The sequence below is a fragment of the Herpailurus yagouaroundi genome, unplaced genomic scaffold (genome assembly GCF_014898765.1).
Source record: "Herpailurus yagouaroundi ecotype Mexico unplaced genomic scaffold, PumYag 203, whole genome shotgun sequence".
Lineage (NCBI taxonomy): Eukaryota > Metazoa > Chordata > Mammalia > Carnivora > Felidae > Herpailurus > Herpailurus yagouaroundi.
In genome coordinates this window covers 3,498,583-3,524,314 of record NW_024412434.1, presented here as the reverse complement: position 1 = coordinate 3,524,314, position 25,732 = coordinate 3,498,583, and positions in this window count along the sequence as shown.

Sequence of the window (25,732 nt, the reverse complement as noted above, 5' to 3'; positions counted from 1 at the left end):
ACTCATTTATCTCATTTTTTGAAGTGTCTGTTCAAGTCTTTGTCCAATTTTAAATTTGATCATTTTGTTTGTTATTGTTGTATTGTACAAGTACTTTATATATTTTGAATTTTTTTTTTCCAACGTTTATTTATTTTTGGGACAGAGAGAGACAGAGCATGAACAGGGGAGGGGCAGAGAGAGAGGGAGACACAGAATCGGAAACAGGCTCCAGGCTCCGAGCCATCAGCCCAGAGCCTGACGCGGGGCTCGAACTCACGGACCGCGAGATCGTGAACTGGCTGAAGTCGGACGCTTAACCGACTGCGCCACCCAGGCGCCCCCTTTATATATTTTGAATGCAAGTTCTTCAAGAGATATAGGTATTGCATATATTTTCTCCCAGTATCCTTATTTTTAAAATTACTTAGTAGTGTCTTTTGAAGCATAAATATTTTTAATTTTAATGAATTGCAGTCATTTATTTATTTTTTATAGTTAGTGTCTCTTTGTATCCTACCTAAAGAATCTTTTCTTATTCCAAAGCCACAAAAATACTTAACATGTTCTTTTGGTTCAGTGGACAGCAAAATTTTTCTGTAAACCATGAGCTAATCAACATTTTGGGCTTTAAGGAACAAATGGTCTCTGTTGCAACTACTCAGTTCTGCCATTGTACCACAAAAGCATCCATTCACTATACAATGGGCATGGCTAGATTGGGCCAGTGGGTACAGTTTGCCAACCCTTATTTTAGAAGGTTTATAAGTTTAGCTTTATATTTAGGTCTATGATCCACTTCCAATTAATTTTGCAGTATGATGTAAGTCAAGTATACATTTTTTTTTTTTTTTTTTTACATTTTACCATACATATATCCAGACTTTCTGGCAGCATTGTTGAAAAGACCATTCTTTCCACTAAAAGAATCATAAGTCATGATCAAGTTGGATATATCTCTTGGATACAAAAATGGTTCAACATATGCAAATCAAAAAATGTGATACATTGCATTAACAGGATCAAGAATAAAAATCATATCATTATCTCAATATATGCATAGAAAGGATTTGAACAATTTCAACATTATTTCATGGTAAAAACTCTCAACAATTAGGTACAGAAGAAATCTACTGCAATGTTTTAAAGGCCATATATGACAAGCTCACAGCTAACATCATAATCAATGATGAAAAGCTGAAAGTTTTTTCTCTAAGATCAGGAGCAAGACAAGGATGTCCACTCTCACCACTCTCTTCTATTTAACATAGTACTAGAAGCTCTAGCCAGAGCAATTAAGAAATGAAAGGAAATAAAAGATATCCAAATAAAAATGGAAGAAGTAAAATGGTCTGTTTTCAAGTGACATGATCTTATATACAGAAAACCCTAAAGACTCCACAGAAAGAGTGTTAGAACTAATAAACAAAAATAAATAAAATATACAAAACCAATACACAAAATCCATTTGTATTTCTATATACTAACAATGAACTATTTGAAGGAGAAATAAAGAAAAAGCAATCCCATTTACAAAAGCATCAAACACAATAAAATACTTAGGAATAAATTTAATCAAGGATGTGAAAGACCTGTAAACTGAAACCTATAAAACATTCATGAAAGTGATAGAAGAAGGCACAATAAATGGAAAGATATCCCCTGACTATGAATTGGAAGAACTCATATTATCAAAATGTCTATAGAATCCAAAGTGATCTGTAGAATCAATGCAATCTCTATCAAAATTCTATTGGCATTTTTCATAAAAATAGAAAAAATCCTAAAAGTCCTATCAACCACAAAAGACCCTGAATAGACAAAATAATTTTGAGAAAGAACAAGTCTGGAGGCATCATAATTTCTGATTTCAAACTATACGACAGAGTTACAGCAAGCAAACATTACAGTACTGACGTTAAAATAAGACAAGAGACCAAAGGAACAGAATAGAATCCAAATATAACCAACAAATATATAACCAACTAATTTTTGACAAGAATGCCAAGAATACAAAATGGGGAAAAGATACTCTCTTCAATAAATGCTATTGAAAAAAACTGGATAGTCATGAGAAAAAGGATGAAATTAGAGCCCTATAATACATCATTGTGTTGGGGGGGGGGAGTGTTGTAGCAGGTGTATTAAATCAAGAATATGCAGATTATGACCTTCTAAATGAGGAGGCACAAGTTACCCACATGGGGTCAACAGGTAGCTCACTTAGCATCTGTGCTCCTATGTGGGGGAAGTGAGAACATTGGGATGGTTTTAATTGAAGGCACAGTTCCAAAACACTCACACAAAGAAAGTAAAGTCATGAGATTTATTACTTACAGATCCAGAAACAGGGTGGAGGGGTTAGGGACATAGTGGACCAGGAAAAGGGCAGTCTTCCATCGCAGGTAACCAGTAAGCAGGAGATAGAGAGCAGGTTAGAAAACACCTATTACCCAGGAGCCGGTTGGGGCAGAAGGCACTAACTTTTCATGGCCTCAACTCTATAAGTGGTTATTTTAAAAGATGACCTAGGAAAATCAAAGTGAGAACTTTGGGAAGGACTCTCAGGTTAGGTCTTTAAATGTTTGGACTCTGAGTGTAAGCAGGGTTGTCAAATTGTAAAATACCTAGGCAGCAACTCAAAATATCTGTTTTCTCATCACAATTAATCACAAAGAGGGGCGCCTGGGTGGCGCAGTCGGTTAAGCGTCCGACTTCAGCCAGGTCACGATCTCGCGGTCCGTGAGTTCGAGCCCCGCGTCAGGCTCTGGGCTGATGGCTCGGAGCCTGGAGCCTGTTTCCGATTCTGTGTCTCCCTCTCTCTCTGCCCCTCCCCCGTTCATGCTCTGTCTCTCTCTGTCCCAAAAATAAATAAACGTTGAAAAAAAATTAAAAAAAAAATTAATCACAAAGATTAACTCAAAATGGAATAAAGCCTTAAAAGTAAGACCTAAAACCATAAAACACCTAAAAGAAAACATAGATAAAAAGTTCCTCAACCCTGGTCTTGGCAATGATTTTTTTTATATGATACTAAAGCAGAAGCAACAAAAGCGAAAATAAAGTGGGACTAGATCAAACTAAAATGCTTCTGCACAGCAAAGGAAAAAATCAAAAAATGAAAAGGCAACCTAAATAATTGGAGAAAATATTTGCAAACCATATATCTGAAAAGGAGTTAATATAAAATATCTATAAGGAACTTCTACAACTCAAGAGTAAAAAAACAAATAGCCTGATTAAAAAATGAGTAAAGGAGGTGGCTCAGTTGGTTAAGTGTCTGACTTTGGCTCAGGTCATGATCTCGCATTCATGGGTTCGAGCCCCTCATTGGACTCTGTGCTGAAAGTTTTGGATTCTGTGTCTCCCTCTCTCTCTGCGCCTCCCCTGCTCATCTACCTTTCTCTGTCTCTCAAAAAATAAGATAAAATGTTAAAGAAAATTTTAAATTAAAAAAAAATGAGCAGAGGACCTGAGTAGACATTTTTCCAAAGAAGACATACAAATGACCAATAAGTACATGAAAAGATGGTGAACATCATTAATCATCATGGAAACAGAAACCGAAGCCATGATGAGATGTCACCTCACACCTGTTAGGATGGCTTTTATCAAAAAGACAAGAGTTGACATGTTGGTGTGAATGTGGAGGAAAGGGAGCCCTTGAATCTTGTTGATAGAAAGTAAATTGGCACAGCCATTATGAAAAACAGTGAGGAGGACCTCAAAAATTACTAATAGAACTACCATGTGATTAAGCAGTTCCACTTCTGGATATGTATCTGAAGGAAACAAAATTAGTATCTCATAGAGGTATCTGCATTCCCATATTTATTGCAACACTTTCACAATAGCCAAGATATGAAAACAACCTAAGTGTCTGTCAATGGATGAGTGAATAAATAAGATGTGGTATGGATTTTGATTTAGTGGTGAGAAAGAAGAAAATCTTGGGGCACCTGGGTGGCTCAGTCAGTTAAGTGTCCAGCTCTTGATTTTGGCCTAGGTCATGATCTCACCGTTTGTAGGATCAAGACCTGCTTCAGGCTCTGCACTGATAGCACAGAGCCTGCTTGGGATTCTCTCTCTCCCTCTCTCTCCTCCCTTCCATCTCAAAGTAAATAAATAAACTTAAAAAAAAAAAAAAGAAGGAAATCTTGACATTTGCAACAACATAGATGAACCTGGAGTACAATATGGTGAGTGAAATTAGCCAAAGACAAATACTGTATGGTGTCACTTTTTTGTGGAATATAGAAAAACAAAAAGAAAACAAAACAAAAAACTCAAAGTTACAGAAACAGAGTGTAGTGATGGCTACCAGGGGCTGGGAGGGTAAGGGGAATGGGGAGATGCTGATCAAAGATTACAAACCCCAGTTATAAGATGAATGAGCTCTGGGGTTCTAACATACAACATGGTGAGTATAGTTAATAATACTGTGTTGTGTACTTGAAATTTGCTAGAAGAGTAAACCTTAATCCCTCTTACCCCCAGCACCTCCCCTCCACACACCCAAATGGTAACTATCTGAGGTGATATATGTGTTAACTTGACTGTGGCAATCATTTCATAAAGTATACATATCAAATCATCATGTTATACACTTTAAATATATATAATTTTGTCAGATATACCTCAATAAAGATGGAAAATAAATTTTAAAATGAATGAACAAATAAATAAATTTTTATAACAAACTTCTTTCCCCCACTGAATGATTTTGGCATCTTTGTCAAAATCAATTAACCACATAAGATGGGTATATTTCTGGAATTTCTATTCTGTTCCAAAGTACATGTCTATTTGTATGTCAATACCCCACTGCCTTGATTACTGTACCTTTACAGTAATTCTTGAAATCTGGTAGTGTATGCTTTTCAACTTTATTCTTTTTTTAAATTTCTTTGGCCTTTATAGTTACTTTGCTTTTATAATATTTTGTATAATATTATATATTGTATACCAACTTGCCTATTGGGATTTTCATTGGGATTGCTTTGAATCTATTGAAAAATATAGAGAGAATTGCCATTTAAACAATATTAAATCTTTCAATTCATGAGCACAGTAAATCTTTCCATTTGTTTAAATTTTGTTTATTTTCTCTCAGGTTTGTTTTATAATATTTTATCTATAGTTTTTAAGCACATTTAGCTCATGTTTTGGATTCTATTATAATGAACTTTTAATTCTATTTCCAGTTGTTCAATCCAATTGCTATTATGTAGAAATACATTTGTGTTTTTTTTTTTTCACATTGATCTTATTTTCTGTGAACATACTAAATCTGACTTTTAATTCTATAAGCTTTTTTTTTGGTAAATTACCAAGGATATTTCATATGCACAGTCATGTGTTCTATAAATTAAAATTTTACTTCTTTCTTTTTACTTTGTCAACTTTCTTTTTCTCTTGCCTTATAACTTTGGCTAGGATTTTTCTATAGTATTGAAAAGAAGTGGTGAGAGTGGACATCCTTATTATTTTTTTTTTAAGTTTATTTATTTATTAAGAGAAAGAAAGAGTAAGCAGGAGGGGCAGAGAGAGGGGGAGAAAGAGAGAATCCCAAACAAGCTCTGCACTATCAGCACAGAGCCTGATGTGGGGCTCAAACTTATGAACCCATGAGATCATGACCTGAGCCAAAGTCAAGAGCCAGACGCTTAACTGACTGAGCCACACAGGCACCCCTCTTGCTCTGTAGGTGGAAATCATTCATTTTCCATGAAGTATGTATTTTTTCTTTTAATTTTTTTTCAATGTTTATTTATTTTTGAGAGAAAGGGTAGACAGAGCATGAGCGGGAGAGAGGCAGAGAGAGAGGGAAACACAGAATCTGAAGCAGGCTCCAAGCTCCGAGCTATCAGCACAGACCCTGACGGGGCTTGAACCCACGAACCATGAGATCATGACCTGAGCCGAAGTTGGACACTTAACCGACTGAGTCACCTAGGCACCCCTACATGAAGTATGTTAACTCTAGATTTTTCATAGATACCATTGACCAGGTGTTAAAGTATGTTTCTAGTCCCAGTTTTCTGAAAGATTTTACTCTTTTTAATCAGGAATTGTTTTGTTAAATGAATCTTGGTTATTTATTGAGATGATAGTATGTTTTAATATCTTTTAGCTTAGTAATTTATATCAATTGATTTCCAAATACTAAATCAGTCTTGCATTCATGGAGTAAATCCCACATAGTTACAGAACATTATTCTTTTTATGTTGTGCTAAAATCTAGTCACTAATATTTCCTAAGGAATTTTTCATCTATGGTTATGTAGGATATTGATCTATAGTTTTCTTGTAATACCATCTAAGTGTTAGGATAATTCTGAATTCATGAAATGAGTTTTGAAGATTTTCTCCTCTTCTATTTTGTGAATGATTCTTGTGTAGGATTGGTATTATTTCTCCCTTAAATGATGTATAGATTCCATCAGTAAAACCATCTGACTTCGGAGTTCATCTTGTGGAAAACTTATAAAATGATGTTAACTTACTTAATAGATATAAGGACATTCAGATGTTTCTACCCTTTTAAAAATAAATTTTGTTAATTTATATTTTTCAAAGAATTTTTCCATTGCATCTGTGTCAGGAATGAGCAAACTTTTTCTGTAAAGAGACAGATAGTAAACATTTTAGACTTTGTGGGCCATACAGTCTTTGTCACAATAGACAACTCTGCCACTGTATCATGAAAGCAACTGTAGACAATGCATAGACAAATATGTATGCTTCTGTTCCAATAAAACTTTATTTGCTAAAACAGGTAGCAGGCAAGATTTAGCATATTGCTATAGTTTGCCAAAACAGATCAAATTTTAGCAAGAGTATTTTGTAAGATTCCCTCATTATTCTCTTAATGTCTGTAATATCTAGAGTGATGTCACCTCTTTATTCATAATATTGCTAATTCTCATTTTATCTTAAATAGTCAAGCTGGTCAATCAATCAATCTTACTGCTTTTTTTGTTTGTTTTTTTTTTATAAATAACTATCTGGGTCTCATTGATTTCAATGATTTTTTCTGTTTTTGTTTTTTATTTTATTGGAATTTTCTCTTATCTTTATTATTTCATTTCTTCTATTTGTCCTGGGTTTAACTTGCTCTACTTTTTCTAGCATATTAAGGTGAAAGTTTTAATCATTGTTAAATATCAGCATTTAAACATTTATTTATTTTTGAAAGAGAGACAGTACGAGTGGGGGAGGGACAGAGAGAGAGGGAGACACAGAATCCTAAGCAGACTCCAGGCTCAGAGCTGTCAGCACAGAGCCCAGCAAGGGGCTTGAACTCACAAACTGCGAGTTCATGACCTGAGCTGAAGTTGGATGCTTAACCGACTGAGCCACTCAAGCACCCCTATCAGCATTTAAACTTGTAATTCTTCTTCTAAACACTACTTTAGTTGCATTCTAAAATTTCTTGTGTGTTTTTATTTCAGTCCAATTGAAAATATTTTCTATCCTCTTTTGTATTTTTTTTTATTTGATTCATGAGTTATTTCAAAGTTTGTTTAATTTCCAAATATTTAGAGAATATTTCAGATGTCTTTCTAATATAGATTTCTAATTTAGTTCCGATGTGGTCAGGAACATTCTTTGTATGATCCTAATCCTTTAAATTTATTGAGAAATTTTGGCCCAGCATTTGGTCAACCATTGGGGTATGTTCCAGATGCCCTTAAAAAAATGTATATTCTGTCAGCTAATAGAGTGTGCTAAAAATATAAAATAGGTCAAGTTGGTTGGTAATGTTGTTCATGCCTTCTATATCCTTACAGATTTTTTGTTTATTTACTATAAAACAGGCAGGGCAAAATCCCCAACTGTACTTATCAACTTGTCTGTTATTCTTTTCAGTTCTGTGAAAATTTGCTATATCTATTAAAAGCTCTGTCATTAGGTAAATACACAGTCATAATGGTTATATTTTCTTAAATAATTTTTTACCATTATGAAATGTCACTCTTTATCCTTGGCAATATTCTTTCTTTTGAAGTTCATTTTATCTTATACTAATATATCCATTCCAGTCTTATTATTAATTAAACGGTCTTCCACTTTCTGTCACTTTACATCTATCCAATTGTGAAATGTGTTTCTTATTGACAGCATAGAGTTGGGCTTTGGTGTTTGATGTATGCTGATACTTTCTGCCTTTCAATTTGAATACTTTATACCATTTACATTTAATATAACACAGATATTGTCTGGTTTAAATATATCATATTGCCATATATTTTCTATTTATTGTATTGTATTGTCCCTTTTCCTCTTTTCCTGCCTTTCTTTGAATTGAGTATTGTTAGCATTTAATTACATCTCCACTATTGGCTTTTTGGCTATGTTTTTTAAATTAATTTTTGTAATTCATTCATACATTTTTGTTCTCACTCTATCTTCATATAATAATATATAATATCATGCAATATCTAAGAAATTAATAACTCTGTAGTGTATAGTCCCATATTTGTGCTATTATTTTCATACATTTTACTTCTGTATATGTTATAAACCCTACACATTTTTTTTTTTGCTTTAACTAATCAATTATCTTTTTGAATAGTAGGAAAGCTTTTCATTCCTAACATAAATTCTAACTGCTCATAATATACAATGATTTTTATAGTTCGTTATATCCAACTTGCTAAAACAGTAAATATATTATTAGAATTTAAAAAAAAGTATACTTATTTATTTTGAGAGAGAGAGAAAGTGTGTGGGAGGGCCAGAGAGAGAGAAAGAGAGAGAATCCCAAGCAGACTCCACACTGTCAGCACAGAGCCTGATGTGGGGCTTGAACTCATGAAATGTGAGATTATGACCTGAGCCCAAACCACCAAGAGTCAGATGCTTAACTGACTGAGCCACCCAGGTGTCCCAAATTTTTTAAAGTAAAATACCAAAATCAAACAGACCATAATTACAGAGAATAAGTAGGGAGCCTATATCAAATTTAAGTCATTAGGATGTTCCTCTGGGAGGAGATAATATAGAAACTGCATCCTATAGGACAAATAAGAAGCAGTTATGAATACAGTTGACCTTTGAACAACACAAGTTTGAACTGTGTGGGTCCACCTAAACACAGAATTTTTTTTTAAATAAATCTATTATAGTATTATAAAATATGTGTTAATAGACTGTTTATGTTATGTGTAAGGCTTCTAATCAACAGTAGGCTATTAGTAGTTAAGTGTTTGGGGAGTCAAAAGTTGTATATGGAATTTTGACTGCACAGGGGGTCAGCACCACAGACCCCATATTGTTCAAGGGTCAGCTGTAAATTCATCTCAACTCTATTATTCAGTGATTCTGTGACTCTAGTAGAACTAGGAATGAGTCTAGTGAAACTTAGGCCAAACCTCTTACTTAATAAGTGAGGATGTAAAGCCTAGAGAAAGTAAAGGAGTTAACTGACTCGCCTAAAATTTCCCAGTGAGGTCACCAGGAAATAGACCTGGAACCAGTCTCCTAATCTTAAGTCAAGTGACAGATACATTATACATTTGTTTTTATTAAAAGGCTGGTTTCACCTTGCAGTGTCTGTGGCCATTTAAGAAGGATATTGCATTAACATTTTGCATAGTACAGATTGGTTTTCTTCCTCATTTCAGAGATGACTTTGGCGTTAGCTGGAGTTTTTAAAATGTTAAAAAATAGTTCCAGATAGAAGAGAAATCTTATATTTTAGGGGAAGAAGAGTAGGTCCAGGAGTTTGTTTTCTCCTTTCATTTTTTAACTGAGTTATAACTTACCTGCAGTTAAAGGCACAGATCTTCAGGGAATAGTTTGATCACTGTTACAAACTAAATATTTGTGTTCTCCCTAAATTCGTATGTTGAAATCCTGCCCCCCAATGTGATGGTATTAGAAGGTGGGGTTTTTAAAAAGTAATTAAGTCATGAGAGTGGATCCCTTATGAATGGGATTAGTGTCCCTATGAGAAGAGACATGATGCAGCTTACGTCTTCTCTGCTCTCTGCCAGGTAAGGATGCAACAAGAAGATGGCCAACTGCAAATTGAAAAGCAGGCTCTCACTAGAACTGAATCTGTTGGCAGCTTGGTCTTGGACTCCCCGGCCTCTAGAACTTTGAGAAATAAATTTCTGTTGTTTAAGCCTCTCATCCTATAGTAATTTGTTGCAGCAGCCCAAAATGACTAAGACAATCAGTTTTGATGAATGTGTACATTCATATAACTCAGCGTCCTATCTCTATATAGTACATTTCTAACGCCCTAGAAAATTCCCTCAGGCTTCTTTTCAGTCAATTATCTCTCCCCAGAAGAAACCACTTTTATGACTTCTATCACCATACATTTGTTTCACCTGTTCTAGAACTTCATGTAAAGGGAACCACGCAGTAAATTCTTTTTGTGCCTGGCATCTTTCACTCAGCATGTTTCCAACACTCATCCATGTTGTTATTTGAATTCCTCTTTATTGCTGAGTAATATTTCATTGTAACAACCAAAGCTTGTCATCCATTCTCCTGTTGATGGACACCTGTGCTGTTTCTAGGTTTTCTTGTTGATAATGTTATTTGAGTAAGTTGCTATGAACATTCTTGCAAAAGGCTTTTTTTTTACATCTGTTTTTGTTTTCTTAGATAAACTTCTAGGAGTAGAATTGCAGGGTCATAAGTAAGTGTACAATTATTTTTCTGAGAGACTATCAACAGTTTTCCAAAGTAGTCATACCATTTTCACACCTGCCAGCAACGTATGAGAGTTCTGGTAGCTCCATATCTTCACCGACATTCAGGGTTGTTTTATTGTTGTTGTTAATTTGTTTGTTTGTTTAGACATTCTAGTAGGTGGGTTCTGGTATCTCAATGTGGATTTAATTTGCCTTCTGATGACTCATAATAGTGAGCATATTTTCATGTGTTTGACTTTGTATAGCCTCTTTTGTGAAGTATCTGTTCAAGTCTTTGCCCGCCTCCTTGAAATTAGGATTTTGTTATTGAGTTGTTGGAGTTCTTTTTATATTCAGATATTAGACTTTAATCAGGAATATGTCTAACAAATTCCCAGAAGTTTTAGACTTGCTCCAGAGTTGAATTTGTTTCAAGAATATTTTAGGGGCTAATTAGAAAAACTACTCCCTATAACCTTTCCATCATTACCAACACATTCTCTCTTGGACTGGGCTTCTTGGTGAAAGTGAAATATACAAGGGCTCCCCTGGGAATGTCTCTCAGGACACCACAGCTGTTTGTCTGTTGCTTGAGCATCAGAGCACTCCAGTGTAAAAGCAAAGCAGAGTTTGCAAAGGACTTGAGTCTCCGAGAAGGTGCAGCTGTTACTGCCTCAACTCCCTTGTTCCAAAAATTGTCTCACAAATGTGAACCTCATACCATCTCACCACCCTTCTTCCCCACATTGTTCTTTCCAGAACAGTTGCCACCTCATACCATCCTATCACCATGGACCACTTGTTTCTCCTTGCTTGACCTTGGACCAGTCTTTCTTCTCAGAATTACCCTATCACATTGGAACTTTCAAAGGGAATTTTCAAAAGCAAATTTGAAAGAAGTTCACACATTTAAAAGCAAATGTTCTCTGTGTGAGAAAGATCCTGACCTAAACTGACCTCAAGATCCCTTTCTTGGGCTTTTCCAGTCTTTCCTGCCCTTTGGAGAAATTCCTCAAGTTCAGGTCTAGTTCTCTGGCTCCTGGCTCACTCCCCCACCCCTATTGGCACTGGCCTGTGCATGATGAAATTAGGTTCCCCCACTCCTGTTTCTAATACCAGCTCAAACTTCTTAGCATGAGCTCCAGGTATTTATCATTTGGCTGTGAGAACAAGATGCTGAATATAAATGTGCCTTCAGAAGCCCAGCTGCCTGACTATCCTCTCCCACCGAACATTGATCCACAGGCTTCTTCCTCCTGCCTGATGTTTTCAATTGCTCAGACGATTAAGAAGATATTTATTAAAGAGGTCTGCAATGTCTAGATTCAAGTTGTTGTTTTCTAAACAGTGGCTACTAAATAGGCAGCTGTGTACATTTGGATCTGATTGCTCCACACATTTCCTATTCTATTCATTAAGGGGTGAATCATGTGTTTATTAGTTGAAGCACACCCCCTGAAGTGTGTCCATATTATTAGTCCCATCTGAGAGAAAAGGAAACTGACAGTCAAGTGAAAGGACATCATAAAAATGCCTCCTATTTGCACAATACTCTACACTTGGTCTTGCATTGTCTCATCTGGTTTTCATGCACACCTACTTGCTAGGTGAGTCACTTGCTATGACCTTGACAGAAGCAGATGAAGACAGAGAAGGCTTGGGTTAAGCAATTCACCCAAGGTTCCTTGGAAGGTCAACTGTGGGGCATAAAGCAGAATCCTGGCCTCCTATTTTCTGGCTCAGCCATCTTTCCACCCCCACAGGCTCTTAAATTATAGTGAGTCAGTGGGATGGCAGGACGAGAACAGATTTTGGACAGAAGACAGGAGGGACTGACATCAGTAAACTGAAAGGAAGCCAAACCAAGGACATGTCCTACTTGCCCAGAAGTGGATGAGGACCATATTGAAGGTCCTTCCTAACTTGAAGGCATGTCTTTCACTGCTGAGGCACAGCCCCCAGCCCCAGGGCTTCTCTAGCCCTGAAAGATCAGGGGCTAGAGCCTGTGGCTCATGCTCTCCTTTCCTACTAGCATCAAAGCTTGTCTTGCAGGAGAGCTTCTCCTCTGTGATCTAATATTCTTCCTCCTGCTTCTCTTCTCATTTCTGCCTATTGAGTACTTCTAGTAGAGTACTCAAGAGAAGAGAAGAACTTACGGGAATGCAAAATGGCATCGGGTGGGTTGTTTCCTCAGGGGAAATAATGCATCTCCTGTTGCTCTTGTAGTGACCCAGGTTTCCAGGGAGAGGCTGGTGCCCTTTGCTCAAGGGAAGAGAACAGAGCTAGATTTTTTTTTTCTTAATGAATTTTCAAGCATAGAGAGAAAACTGTTTCTCTAGTGGGGAAAAGGGTGATTATTAGTAGGAAGAAAGAAGTGATGCAGGAGCAAGTCCAAACATGTCTTGCAGGAAACTGGTTCAGTATTTCCCCTCATTTGCTCCAGTGAAAAGAAAGTGCCGAAGGTGGCTCCAAGGTCAGTGACCAACACAGCCCCCTTCTCCTCTACTTTGAATGAGATTTTTGCAGTTCCACTTGTTTTGGGGATTATGGGCAAAAGGGAAACTGGTATTTAAAACTGATAGGAGAGGAATAACATTTTGGGAGAGGCACAATTAATGTTAGTTTCAGGATTAAGATACAAACAGCAAAGGGATCTCAATAATAGCAATAATATTTATAAAAATAATTATTATTAAAGCAGCAACTATGTACAAGGTATTCTTCCGTATCCATTAAGAAGGCCTGAATATTCCTCTTTTACAGATTAAAACAAACAAACAAACAAACAAACAAACAACAAAATGGAAACAATTTCTCAAGCTCAGAAAGGCAAAACGACTTTCCCAAGGCCTAAAGTTTGTAAATAGAATAGAGTTTTGAGTCCATCCTGCATGGCTGTCCAGACTTTGGTAAATGTTTAACTTTTTAGTTTTGTGATCGAAACACTTGTTATTGTAGCATGACAATATCAAGGGGCTGGTGTCCTGGACTATAAGGCTCATATGACTATTGTACCTCAATAGGATCACCATATGTTTCAAACACTGAGCATTCAGAAACTCACCTATGTCTATTCATCCAAGGGTGACAAAGCCCTGGTGAGTTGATTTGCAGTAGCCAGATTTATAAAAGCCTGTTTTTCATATCAGTATACTGTCTGCTCAGTTTGATCAGGGTGGCTTCTTTCTGAGCATATCTATATAAATCCCTTAGAAAGACTTATCTAGCACTTGGGGTAGAGCATATTAGAATGATTAGAAATGGAAGGTTGGGGAGAACAATTTGGGATAAAAGTAATGAGTACAAGAACTAGCATAATGGAATTGGAAATAGATGAGGAGATATTGATAGTAAACAGACCGTGAAAGAGAAAGAGGAATCAAAGATCTTTGAGGTTTCCAGCCTGGTGATGACAAGACAGGTGATTCACTTCAAGTAAGTAACTAATTAGAGCAGGAGGTGCATTTAGATTTCAAATGGAGACTATGGGCACCTGGGTGGCTCAGTTGGTTGAACATTCAACTTCAGCTCGGGTCATGATCTCGTGGTTTGAGTTTGAGCTCCCCCTCAGGTTCACTGCTGTCAGCACAGAGCCCACTTCAGATCCTCTGTCCCCCTCTATCTGCCCCTCCTTTCTCTCTGCTCCTCTGCCACTTGCATGCTGTCTTTCTCAAAACTAAATTAAAAACATTAACAAAAAATGGAGACTTTAAAGTTCAGTAAGCCCAAAACAAGATGCCAACTTAGCACCTAAAATTGCAGGATTAACCGAGGTAAAAAATATTTTTTAGGATTTTCAGGGAGCACTGTAAATATGTAGGGCCCCTAGACTATAATTTTAGTGGGTCCAGGAATTATGGCTCTTCTGTTATCCTATCCAGTCTCAGTGTCCACCCCATTCTCAGCAACTGAGATTCTGTTGTGACTTTTTATGTCATGGAATTTTAACAAGTTTTGGATGACTGATATAGTAAAGCATGCTTCCTGTGGTGCCTTTCTTCTCATCACTAGAGAAGCATTGTCTGTCTATTTAGGATTGTCCTTTTGTTCTTTTGGGGAGGATGTTTCCCTACTCAGCCTAGATACTGAACATTGCCCTAGAGCCCACCTATAGGCTTCTCTCTAAACTCTTGGGGTTGAGAAAAGAAACCCTAGAAGAGGTGGATACAGCCAGCTGATGTATTTAGTTGGGATTCCAGGGGCTATCACTTGAGGCACAGCTGGGAGAATAAAAGAGTTTTAAATACTGTGGGAAGAGGAGAGGACTCCTTTCCCACACTGGAGCTTCCAAACAACCTGGAAATGTCTGTAGGCCAGGCATCTTGCCATACATAAAATGAGTCAGGTTCCCTGAGGCTCTCAGACTACAGGTCCAAAAGCCTTGTTTGGCCCATTCTCCTTTCTAATCCACTTGAGATGCCGATGAGCAAAATTTTCGTCATGGTGGAAAACAGTAAGTATTCTGTAGGTGCCTCTACCCAGAAAAGAACTAGGAAGTCTTCCTCATGACCATAATTTTTAAAGACTATCACTTAGTCAGAAATGCTCCTGAGACCTCCAAACCCATTATTCTTTCACCTGGTTAAAAGATTATTGTTATAGATCATTATAATATAATTATTATATCTTATTAATAATAGTTATCTAATAATAGCAATAGTTCACACTCAGTATGAGTCAGTCACTGTTCCATGCGCTTTAGTCATCATCAGATTTAATCCTCACAGCACCTTTCCATCATTATTTTCACTAGGTATTTTTTTATCCCTATTTTGTTTACTATTTTGTAATCTTAGACTCTCATAAGGGAGAGCTATTTAGAGACTAACCAGGCTAGGCTGAGTCATGAACTTGGCTGTCCATGTTATTCCAAGAATAGGCCTGTCTGATTTTCACTTTTTCTAACTTCCTTAAACCTATTTTTCAGTTATAACTTGGATTCTTCATCTCTTGGAGTGTCTGTCACTATCTTTATCTCCTCAACTTCCAAATAACACCTAATTCTGCATCTCAAAGTTCCCAAGGTTTTGAGCCCTTTTAGTTGATGCAAAAATATTAAACTCATTTATTACCATTAATCTCATCCAGTGGGTACCAGAAACCACTGCTTTATTCTAATGAGTGAACTAATGGTTCCTCCATATTGTTTTGAATTAAAAACAACTCTGTGTACTCATATAAGCACCCTCTTTTGCTCTACCTGGACATCAATATTGAGTTCTTGGAAGTTCATATGCTACTCCATCAATCTCCACCTTAAAAGGGTCAGCAATAATCAAGCCACTCACAAAATAGCAAATGATGGCATTGAAAACATGTACTGTGTGAAAGTACTCAACACCTAGACTCAGAATCTCTTCCAGATTTTAAAGAGTTTATTAAATAACATAAGGAAAAAAATTTGAAATTTCACATCAAAAATGTTTGCTTAGAACAGATCTGTGAATTTCCTGACACACGTGGAGTTGGCAATTCTAGATTGGGAGTTTAATGTGATCCAGATGGGCCTTTACCTGCAAACACTTTGCCCATAGACAGTTGGGTCTTGGCTTATGTAACACAAATAGGTAATCCATGTCAAATGACCCCTTGGCAGGTGGCACGAGGAGGCTGCTACCTCCACAGTGGGCACCTCTGTGAACTAGGTACCTTTTTCTGCAAGTCGACACAAAAGAGGCTATTGTGCCATGTGTCCTGTGTCAGCTCTTCACCTGTGCTGAGTGAATCAAGAATGGCCATAACCCACACACTGTCAGTGAGTTTCCCTTTCTTGAGCACTGAACTTTAAAAAATGTGATTGGCATTCCTTTTACTGCCAAATTCCTTGCCAATATTGGTCTATTGAACCCAATTGTTCTATTCAGTATTTAGTCCTTTCTCCACTAGACTGCTGGAACTTGTAGAGGTAACTGAAGAATGCTATGGCTAATTTTATGTTGGTTTTGGTGTATTTTAATTAAAGAAATACGAAGTCCTATCATGGATTTTATATTCCCTCTTTGGAAACCACAATAGAGTACACTAATATGTGCATCACAATGGCCAACTTTGTGTCCTAAAGCCACATGACCTGCAATAAGAAAAATGGCCAACTACCCAAGCCTCATTTTCTAAGAGACATTAATTCAACCTCATCACAGACCTTGGGAGTTAGGAGTGACATTAAGAGTGCCCAGCTTTTTGAAAAAGTAATCCCTGTCTTGAAGCAAGATCCACTCATGCTTAGCTTATTTACATCTGAAATTTATTTTTTCAAGAATTCAAAATTAAACCACTTTTAAGGGCATTATTCAAATATTTTTCAATCTATGGTGGTTTCCGTGTTTTTCATCTCTACTTTGTCCATTTTTTCAACTGCAGAACAAAGGCAGACTTGAAGGGAGACAGATGGGGCAAACATGTGGAAGGTGGGGGCCGCTTTAAATGACAGCTCTGGGGAAGGACAAAAATGGGCTCTCCTCATTATGTTCATGGAACACTAAATATGAAGAAATCAAGCTGCTTTAGGACTAAACCACTTATGGTAGCTCATATTGCATTGGGAGAAAATGTTAACATTAATAGGTTACATAAGAAAAGTGTCCAAGATCAACATATTTGAGGCCAGTATAAATACTAGCATATACATTCAGATATGCAATTACACCATCGGCATGAACACACAGGAAAAGAAAATTCCAATTTGCACAGCTGTGAGGTTTCTTTTGGTTGCCAGCAATTTTGAGAGTGTATTGAAATTTTCAAATTAACTGGGGACATTTTACTCAATTTTATCTCTCAATGGTTTTGTGTCACTTTTTCTTCAAGGTCTGTGCATTTTACTGATTGAAATGCTCAAACATTTATTCATTTATCCATTTCAAAGGAACAGATCATCATTATGAATTTTCTTGAAAGAATAGTGTCAGAACTTTCTCATATTCCTTTCTGTTTCTTCTCTGCATGTACTTTGCCTCTTCATAACCCCTCATTCCCTTTATCTCCATACTCTCCCCCTTCAGTACATTGCCTGTGAGTTCTGTGAGAAACTTGCCCAACATCTGACCTTTAAAAATGGTCCCTCCTTCGTCCTAAAGTGTTCTATGGAGAATCACCTTTCTAAAGTCAGAGCAGAATTCCCTGTGCATGCCTGCATCTGGGACAGGGTGCAGGAAAAGAGGAAATGTTGGTATATGATCTTAAAATTCAAATGCTGTTCAGTAGCGCCATACCATCTGAGGGAGCGGCAAACGGTAAATAAACCCAGCTTGTAACTTAATGACCCTTGTGTTTGTGTGTCTGTGAATACATTAAGAGCTCTCAAAGAAAAAACTGTGTAATCATAAATAAAAGATAGCAGTGACTTATAGGCAGTCACACAGAAACAGGACTCAATTCTCCCAATCTATCAGCGTGGATATTAACATGGGTTCTTTCCCCTTTCAGCTCACTTGGCAGCATGAAACCCACTCTAGCTGCAGTGGCACCAGGGAGAGGTTTGGGGGCCTTCATTACATATTGTGTCCCCTGTAAAAATCATCTGCTTGACTTGGAATTGATTTCAAAACCAGACTCATGTGGTGCCTGCTATACCACAATAAACAAATAAATTAGCTGCTGTGATATGGAAATTTACATGATTCAGTGTACTTAAAAACTGTTAACTGTGAACTTATTAATTGAAAACCACAGGACAATAATCAGCATGTCCTTCAGTGGAAAAACGAATCTCTTGTTAAAGTGAATTTGTAAGGCGATAAAGATGTATTTTTCAAATAAACCTGTGCCTCTGGCCACTTGATGTGATATTTTTAACTTTATCTTTCAGCAGCTTGTGCTTTGTTTGTGGACTACATATTGATTTGTTTCCTGAAAACGTGTAGTATAACTCTGCATCCCCACGTGGGTTTTTTTCACTGCCCCATGCAGGTTATATTCATTCCAGTCAATCTTGTTTTTCTGCCTCCTGTCTAGAGAACTTTAATTAAAATGGTCTGCTAAAGCTTGAATCTCTTAAAGAGAGAGCTTGGAATCTTAAATTGCGTTTTCATCACAGAACTCCCAAGGAACATACGCCTTCCCCCTCAAACATATGTTCCACGGGGAATGTTTGTCTAGAAGCTACTAGGTGCACTGAGGGCCGAAACATAATAAACTCTTCAATGATTTTTATATTCAGGCAATTAATCAGGCAAATTCCTGAGGTTCGGACAGTCAGGGCTGGCTGACCCACAATCCATTATATCCTCATTTGATCTCGAAGAAGAGGTCAGGATAAGAACAGTGTGTCTGTTCACTGTACCAACAGACAGATCTCATGGCCTCTTGGAGCTCATCTTCTAAAACTATCACTCTATCACTGATGCTGCTGTTGGACATGGTAATGGTGTTCTGTCTCCTTCGAGAACAAAGGGTCCTGAATGGCAATGTCATGTTGTGACAAAAAACATGAAATCTGGCTTAGACTATTTAGATAAAAATTTAGATTTAAGATTTTTTAAATGTCTTTGTTTTACCAATGTTACTGTTTCCTCTAAGTATCATATGGAAATCTTCTCCTTAATGCTTAGTCTTTTTCCCTGTATTTTACTTTCCTAGTTGACTTATCATGAGCTACTTGTGAAGTGGAAAAACCATCTGTTGTTCTTGATGTCTTCCTTCCCACAGAATTAATCCAGAGAGCTTGTGAGTGTTTCAGAGAAGCCTTGGTGCCATGAGCCCCCAGCTCTCTCCTGGGACAGAACACTACATTTCCTCCACCAGAAGTCTTCCTGTTAGCTGGAGTTTCTGGCTTCAACAGCAACTCAGCATGAATGGCAATGTTCAGGGTTGAAAATCAAACCGCTTTTTTAAGAAAGGCATTGATGAAATACAATAATCATATGGATGGTTCATTAGAGCTTTGAATATCACAAGCTACTATAATATACTCAACCCATCAAAGACAATGCTTCAAACATTCTACTGATTTTTATTTTATTTTATTTTTAATATGAAATTTATTGTCAAATTCGTTTTTACACGATACCCAGTGCTCATCCCAACAGGACTTAACATCTACTGATTTTTAAATATGCTTCCCACACTGATGTGCTAAAACAAACACAGACTCCATATGCATTGAGCATTACAGATACATAATTCTTATGTGTGTTCATTCTTGCTTTCCCTCTCTGAAGAAAGGCTTAACAAAGATATATTTTCATATTATAAGACTTAATAGATTTGGAAAGTTGTAATTCAGAAGCCAGTCAGATATGATTTTTTAAAAAATGACCCCAGCTTCTTTGACACTACTTCCATTGACAGGTCAGATGGAGGCACATCTGGGCAGGCTTGTAACTATTTCAACCAATAGTGTCAAATGATGACTGGCTTCTGAAGCCAGGTGGGAAGAGACATGCAGCTTCCCTCCTGGTTCTCCTGGAACTTTCTTTCCCTGGATGCTTTTTTCTTGGACCCAGCCCCATGCTATGAGAAGTCTGAGTTCCACAGAGATGCCACATGTCAGTGCTTTGGGGATGGCCCCAGCTGAGCCCATGTGTCAGATGTGTGAGTGAGGAAGCCTCCAGATGATTTCAGCCCCCAGCTTTTTGAGTCACCAGCAGCCATTTGCCTCTTCCCAGCTGAGGCCCCAAACAACGCAGAGCAGAAACACAAGCCACCCTGCTGTGCCCTGTCCGAATTTCTGAGCCATCATCAGTGAACATCAATAAAATGGTTGTTGCTTTAGGTCACTATTTTTGCAGATAACTGGCACATAAGAAATAACAGAGGACGAGGAAGGTGAGTACATAACAAAAATAAAGATGGCTTAATATATTCCAGCCAAATGATTTGAAAGAGGGAAATACACTCAAAATCCATTGTCATATCCTGAATGGTAGATTCAGTGACTTAGATGAAGCCATAGAAGGTGGCTTTATTTGCTCTGCAGCTCACACAAGGTTTAGCAGGATAGAAAAATGTAGGATTATGGAACCAGTTCAATAAGTTCTCGACAGACTGATATGATGAACCAAATCTCACAAGATGAAATATAACAGAGAATAATGTAAAATTCCTCATCTCTGTTAAAAAATAAATAACCTGAAAAATGTGGTATGAGGAAGATGCCACTTAGTACTAGCAAAAAGATAAAAGGTTTGTATGTTGAGAATAAGCTTCATATGAACCAAGAGCACAAGGAGGTTGTCTTGAAAAATAAAGTGCTATGAGGCCATATTAATAGGAAGGCAGTAGCCAAATAAAGAATCAGATGGGGCACCAGATGGTCCTCCTCTGCTTTCTGGAAGCTGGGAGTTTATTCTGGCCATTTCTTGTCAAGACCAACTGCAGCATACACCATGGTAGAGACAGCACTTGTGGAAACATGTCTCATGGGGAGTAGATGAAGAATCTGGGGCGTATACTTGGAAAAGAGAAGGTACATGGGTTTCTTAACAACTATCTTCAATTTTATGGAGCCAAGTAAAATGGCAGAGGATGAGAATCCTTCAGCAGAGCCCCAAGGATAGGACCATGAACATTATGGGCAGAAAGTCCAGAAAGCTACATTGTATCAACATAAAGAAGAACTTTACATAGCCAAAGTCATCCAGAGCTCCAACTAAGTGCCAAGAGTGGTAGTGAATATCTCAAAGTAAAAACCCACTTGGTAGGAATGGCGTAGAGGGGATTTAAAAAAAGCCAAATAATTTTAACAGTCATTTAACTATTGAGGTTCCCTGATTCTTTTGGTGATCATTTATCATTCAACTTGTTTGAATAAAATGTCATTTATTCACTCATCTGTCCATTTATTCAACAATGATTAAATGCCCATGAGCCAGGTACTGTGTCAGGCCGTGTAGGGGATGGATGGATGAATGACTAAACTTCCAACCCTACTCTCCAAAATCTCCTGGTTTGGTAAATGGCTTGAGGCAAATACGGCAGTTAAAAGTTGAAAAGAAAATCTGCAAAGAAGGAGAGCCAAACTGCTTTTAGTAACATGTAGAGTGCAGTGCAATGATCTCGAAATTTTTCACGGCTGCATTTTAATGGTCTGCTGAGATAGACACTGATCAACGATATAAATATGAAATCTCACGTCACTATGTTATTTGCATCAGCTTCAGGCTTGATGTTTGGGTTCTGTTTGAGAAATATATGAAATCTCTGTTGACATTCTGTTTTAAGAAGTCCTCATTCAGAGTTTCCAATTCCCAAATTTGCAGATTTTGATCCCTAGAACAACAGACCTTAGCAATAGGAGGTGGTGATGAATTGGAAAGGCTATTTATTGTGGATAAGGAGACACAAATAGCCTCCAGGGTGTTCAAACCAAACACAAAGATCACAACATTTATGACCACACTAACGTGCCATTAATTGTAACCATCACCTTATGACAATTATATTGGTTTGCACAGGGGAACGCTCAAGCATCATATAAATTTAAGAAATGTATTTAAGGTTGGTTTAGTTTTGAACATATTGTCTGCTTTCTTATGGCTACAACGAAATCTCATTTTCTCTGCTCCCAAGTGCAGACTATGGAGAGATTTGACAGTTGACATCAGGGTTCTTCCTTGGCCAGTTGTCAGAGGTTCCTCTCCCCTGGAGGCAGCATGCATTATGGAAGTGACACATATGTGCTGCTCTTCATCTCATGGCAGCCAAGGCAGGCAGAACTGCGAGTCAGCAGCCTGGGTTTTTTGGTACAACCAGCTGCTGCACACATAGCATCTCAACTCTTCATCTGAAGGGAGGACAAAGAATGGCAGAGAGGAATCTGGGGCCATCTTGGCTTTTGGTTCAGGGATTTTAGTGGTTAGCTGGCTCTGCTCCTCACCCACACTTGGAATAATATATGAAACGTTGCTGAAAGGTGACCATGCAGACCACAGGGAGATCACTAATTTGAGGAGACTCAGAATTCTTTCTATGAACAAGTTCTCTCTATATTGAATATGTTTGGAATCCCTGTAACAGCTCACCAGTCAGTCAGAGCCCTGCCCTCCAGTCTTTAGAATATATGGGAAGTAGCGTGTTTGTCCACTCCCCCACCTCCAGTCTTCTCCATCCAGGCTAAACACCCCTAGTCTCTTTTTATCATCTTTTACATGACCTGATTTCTACTTTCTCATTCTCCCCGTTACCCACTTAAACACTTCCTAATTGCTAACATGTTTCTTCATGTGGTTTCTGAACTTAGCTATAATACTGCAGCTGAATTTAACCTCTTAAGGGAACTGTGCAGCTACAACCTCTTTACATTGGGCACATCCTTTCTAGATGTGACATACTTATCTTCAGTGTCTCCTTTCCATGCCCACTTAAGACCAAGACTAGGTCCCTAACAAGTCCTAGGCAGACACACAGGTAAAGACTTTTCTCCCTGTAGACATAGATCTATTGTCATCATAAAATTTTATTGTCTAAGTTACTATTTTTCTTTTTTTTAAGTTTATTTCTTTTGAGAGATAGAGAGAGAAAGAGAGAGAGAGAGAGAGGGGAGGGGTAGAAAGAGAGGGGGAGAGATAATCCCAAGCAGGCTCTATACTCAGCACAGAGGCCTTGAACTCACGAACCCAGGGCTTGAACTCATGAACTGTAAGATCATGACCCGAGCTGAATTCAAGAGTTGGACACTCAAACAATTGAGCCACCCAGGTGCCCCTAAGTCATTATTTTTGTATCTTCTTCTTAGGGGTCTCATTTACACATTAACCATTATTAACTAAGTACCAATTCTGTGCCCAGGAGAATGCTACACTTTCTTTGGAGAAACCGGTTTACATCGAGGCATGGCACTTCTCCCCCTCCAAGGGGAAATGGGCTGTGTTTGATAGGAGGGAAATCACATTGCTCTACAGGCAGCCCACTTCTCAAAGTGTTCACAAGCCTCCATATGAAGCCTCTGCTTCTGAGACTGCCATGGACCCCTATAAGCTTTTGCCAAACTGCAGTTTCCATTACCACCCCTTCTCCGCTGTCTGAAAATGGGGATGTTTGCCCATCTCTAGCCTTCTGACTCTCAACATGTAAGTTCTCATAAACTCTGGGATGTGGTTTCCCCTAAGTCTAGGGATCGGGACCCACTTGAAAGGTTAGATGATCTTGCCAAACTACCGTTCATCATTCTCAGTTCTTAAGGGAGAATATGGAAACAAATGGGGCTGGGAGACTGTTCCCTCTGACAGCTGATAACTTCACCCCATCTGCTTCAGTCCTGGGGGTCTGCTTCCTTTCTGTCTCTCCTCTGAACAGAAGGAAAAGTTGTTTCTGGTGCCTTTGGTTTCAGCTTTTTCTAACACATGATCCTCTTTGATGATTTTATTGGGTGTATCCTGGCTCCTGTATTTTGTACATGTTTCTTTTATCAGAGAACATGGTGAACAGCGGCAAGGATTTCTTTGGACACTGATTCTCTCCTTTTCTTGCTCAAAGTAATCATATATGACTGTGTTCTTGGAATTCAGTTTCCTGTTAGATCCCTCCCCTATAATGAGCCACATTCCCATTGATAGTCTGTACCCAGAAGGCTATCATGTATTTTCTTTTTTTCTTTTCTTTAAGTTTATTTGTTTATTTTGAGAGGGGGGCAGGGAGAGAGAGAAAGAGAGAGAGAGAGAGAAAGTACAAGTCAGGGAGGGTGAGAGGAGTGGCGGGGAAGAGAGAAGATCCCAAGTAGGCTCTGCACTGTCAGCACAGAGCCTGATGTGGGTCTCAAACCCACAAACCATGAGATCATGATCTGAGCTGAAGTCTAATGCTTAACCGACGGAGCCACCCAGGTGCCCCTGTATTTTATTTTATTTTTAAAAATTTTAATTCCAGTGTAGTTAACATACAGTGTTATATTCATTTCAGGTGTACAGTATAGTGATTCAACAATTCCATATCACTCAGTGCTCATCAAGTGTCCTCTTAATCCTCATCACCTATTTTACCCAACCTCCACCCACCTATCATATCATAACCACCAGTTCCAGTTTCTTCTCTATAGTTAAGAGTCTGTTTCTTGGTGTGTCCTTTTTTTTCCTTTGTTAATTTGTTTTGTTTCTTAAATTCCACATATGAGTAAAATCGTATGGTATTTGTCTTGCTCTGACTGGCTTGTTTTGCTTCACATTATCTTTTCTAGCTCCATCCATGCTGTTGCAAATGGCAAGATTTCATTCTTTTTTATGACTGAATAATATCCATTGTATATATACCACTTCTTCTTTATCTATTCATCTATTGGTGGACACTTGGGATCCTTCCATAATCTGGCTATTGTAGATAATACTGCAATAACCATAGGGATGCAAATATCCCTTTAAACTAGTTTTTGTATTCTTTGGGTAAATACACAGTAGTGTGATTACTGGATTACAGGGTAGTTCTATTTTTTAATTTTTTGAGGAATTTCTAAACTGTCTTCCACAGTGGATGTACCAGTTTGCATTCCCACCAACAGTGCACAAGGATTCCTTTTTCGCCACATCCTTGCCAATACTTGTTGTTTCTCAAGTTTTTGATTTTAGCTATTCTGACAGGTGTTAGGTGATATCACATTGTGGTTTTGATTTGCATTTCCATGATGATGAATGATGTTGAGCATCTTTTTATGTGTCAGTTGGCCATCTGGATGACTTCTTTGGAGAAATGTCTGTTCATGTCTTCCAGAATTTTTTAATTGTATTACTTGTTTTATTTCATATTGAGTTGTATAAGTTCTTTATACATCACATATTTTATTGAAATCTTTGAAATCCACTTTTCTAAATTCCAATGTTTATGCCTAACTGATGAATATTTAATTTCCTCGCTCCTCTGGACTCCTTGATGATACTTTCAGTTAATTCCAAGCTCTCTCTCATATCTTCATTCCCAATAAGATTTGAATAATTCTTTTTGATTTAAAATGTATTTATTTATGTTGAGAGAGAGCACACATGAGTGGATTATGGACAGAGAGAGGGGGAGGGAGAATCCCAAGCAGGCTCTGTGCTGTCAACATGGGCTCAAACCCAGGAACCATGAGATTATGACCTGAGCCGAAACCAAGAGTCAGACTCTCAACCAACTGAGCCACCCAGGTGCCCCAAAATTAAAATAATTCCTAAATAGATTGTATCTTCTGAACCAGG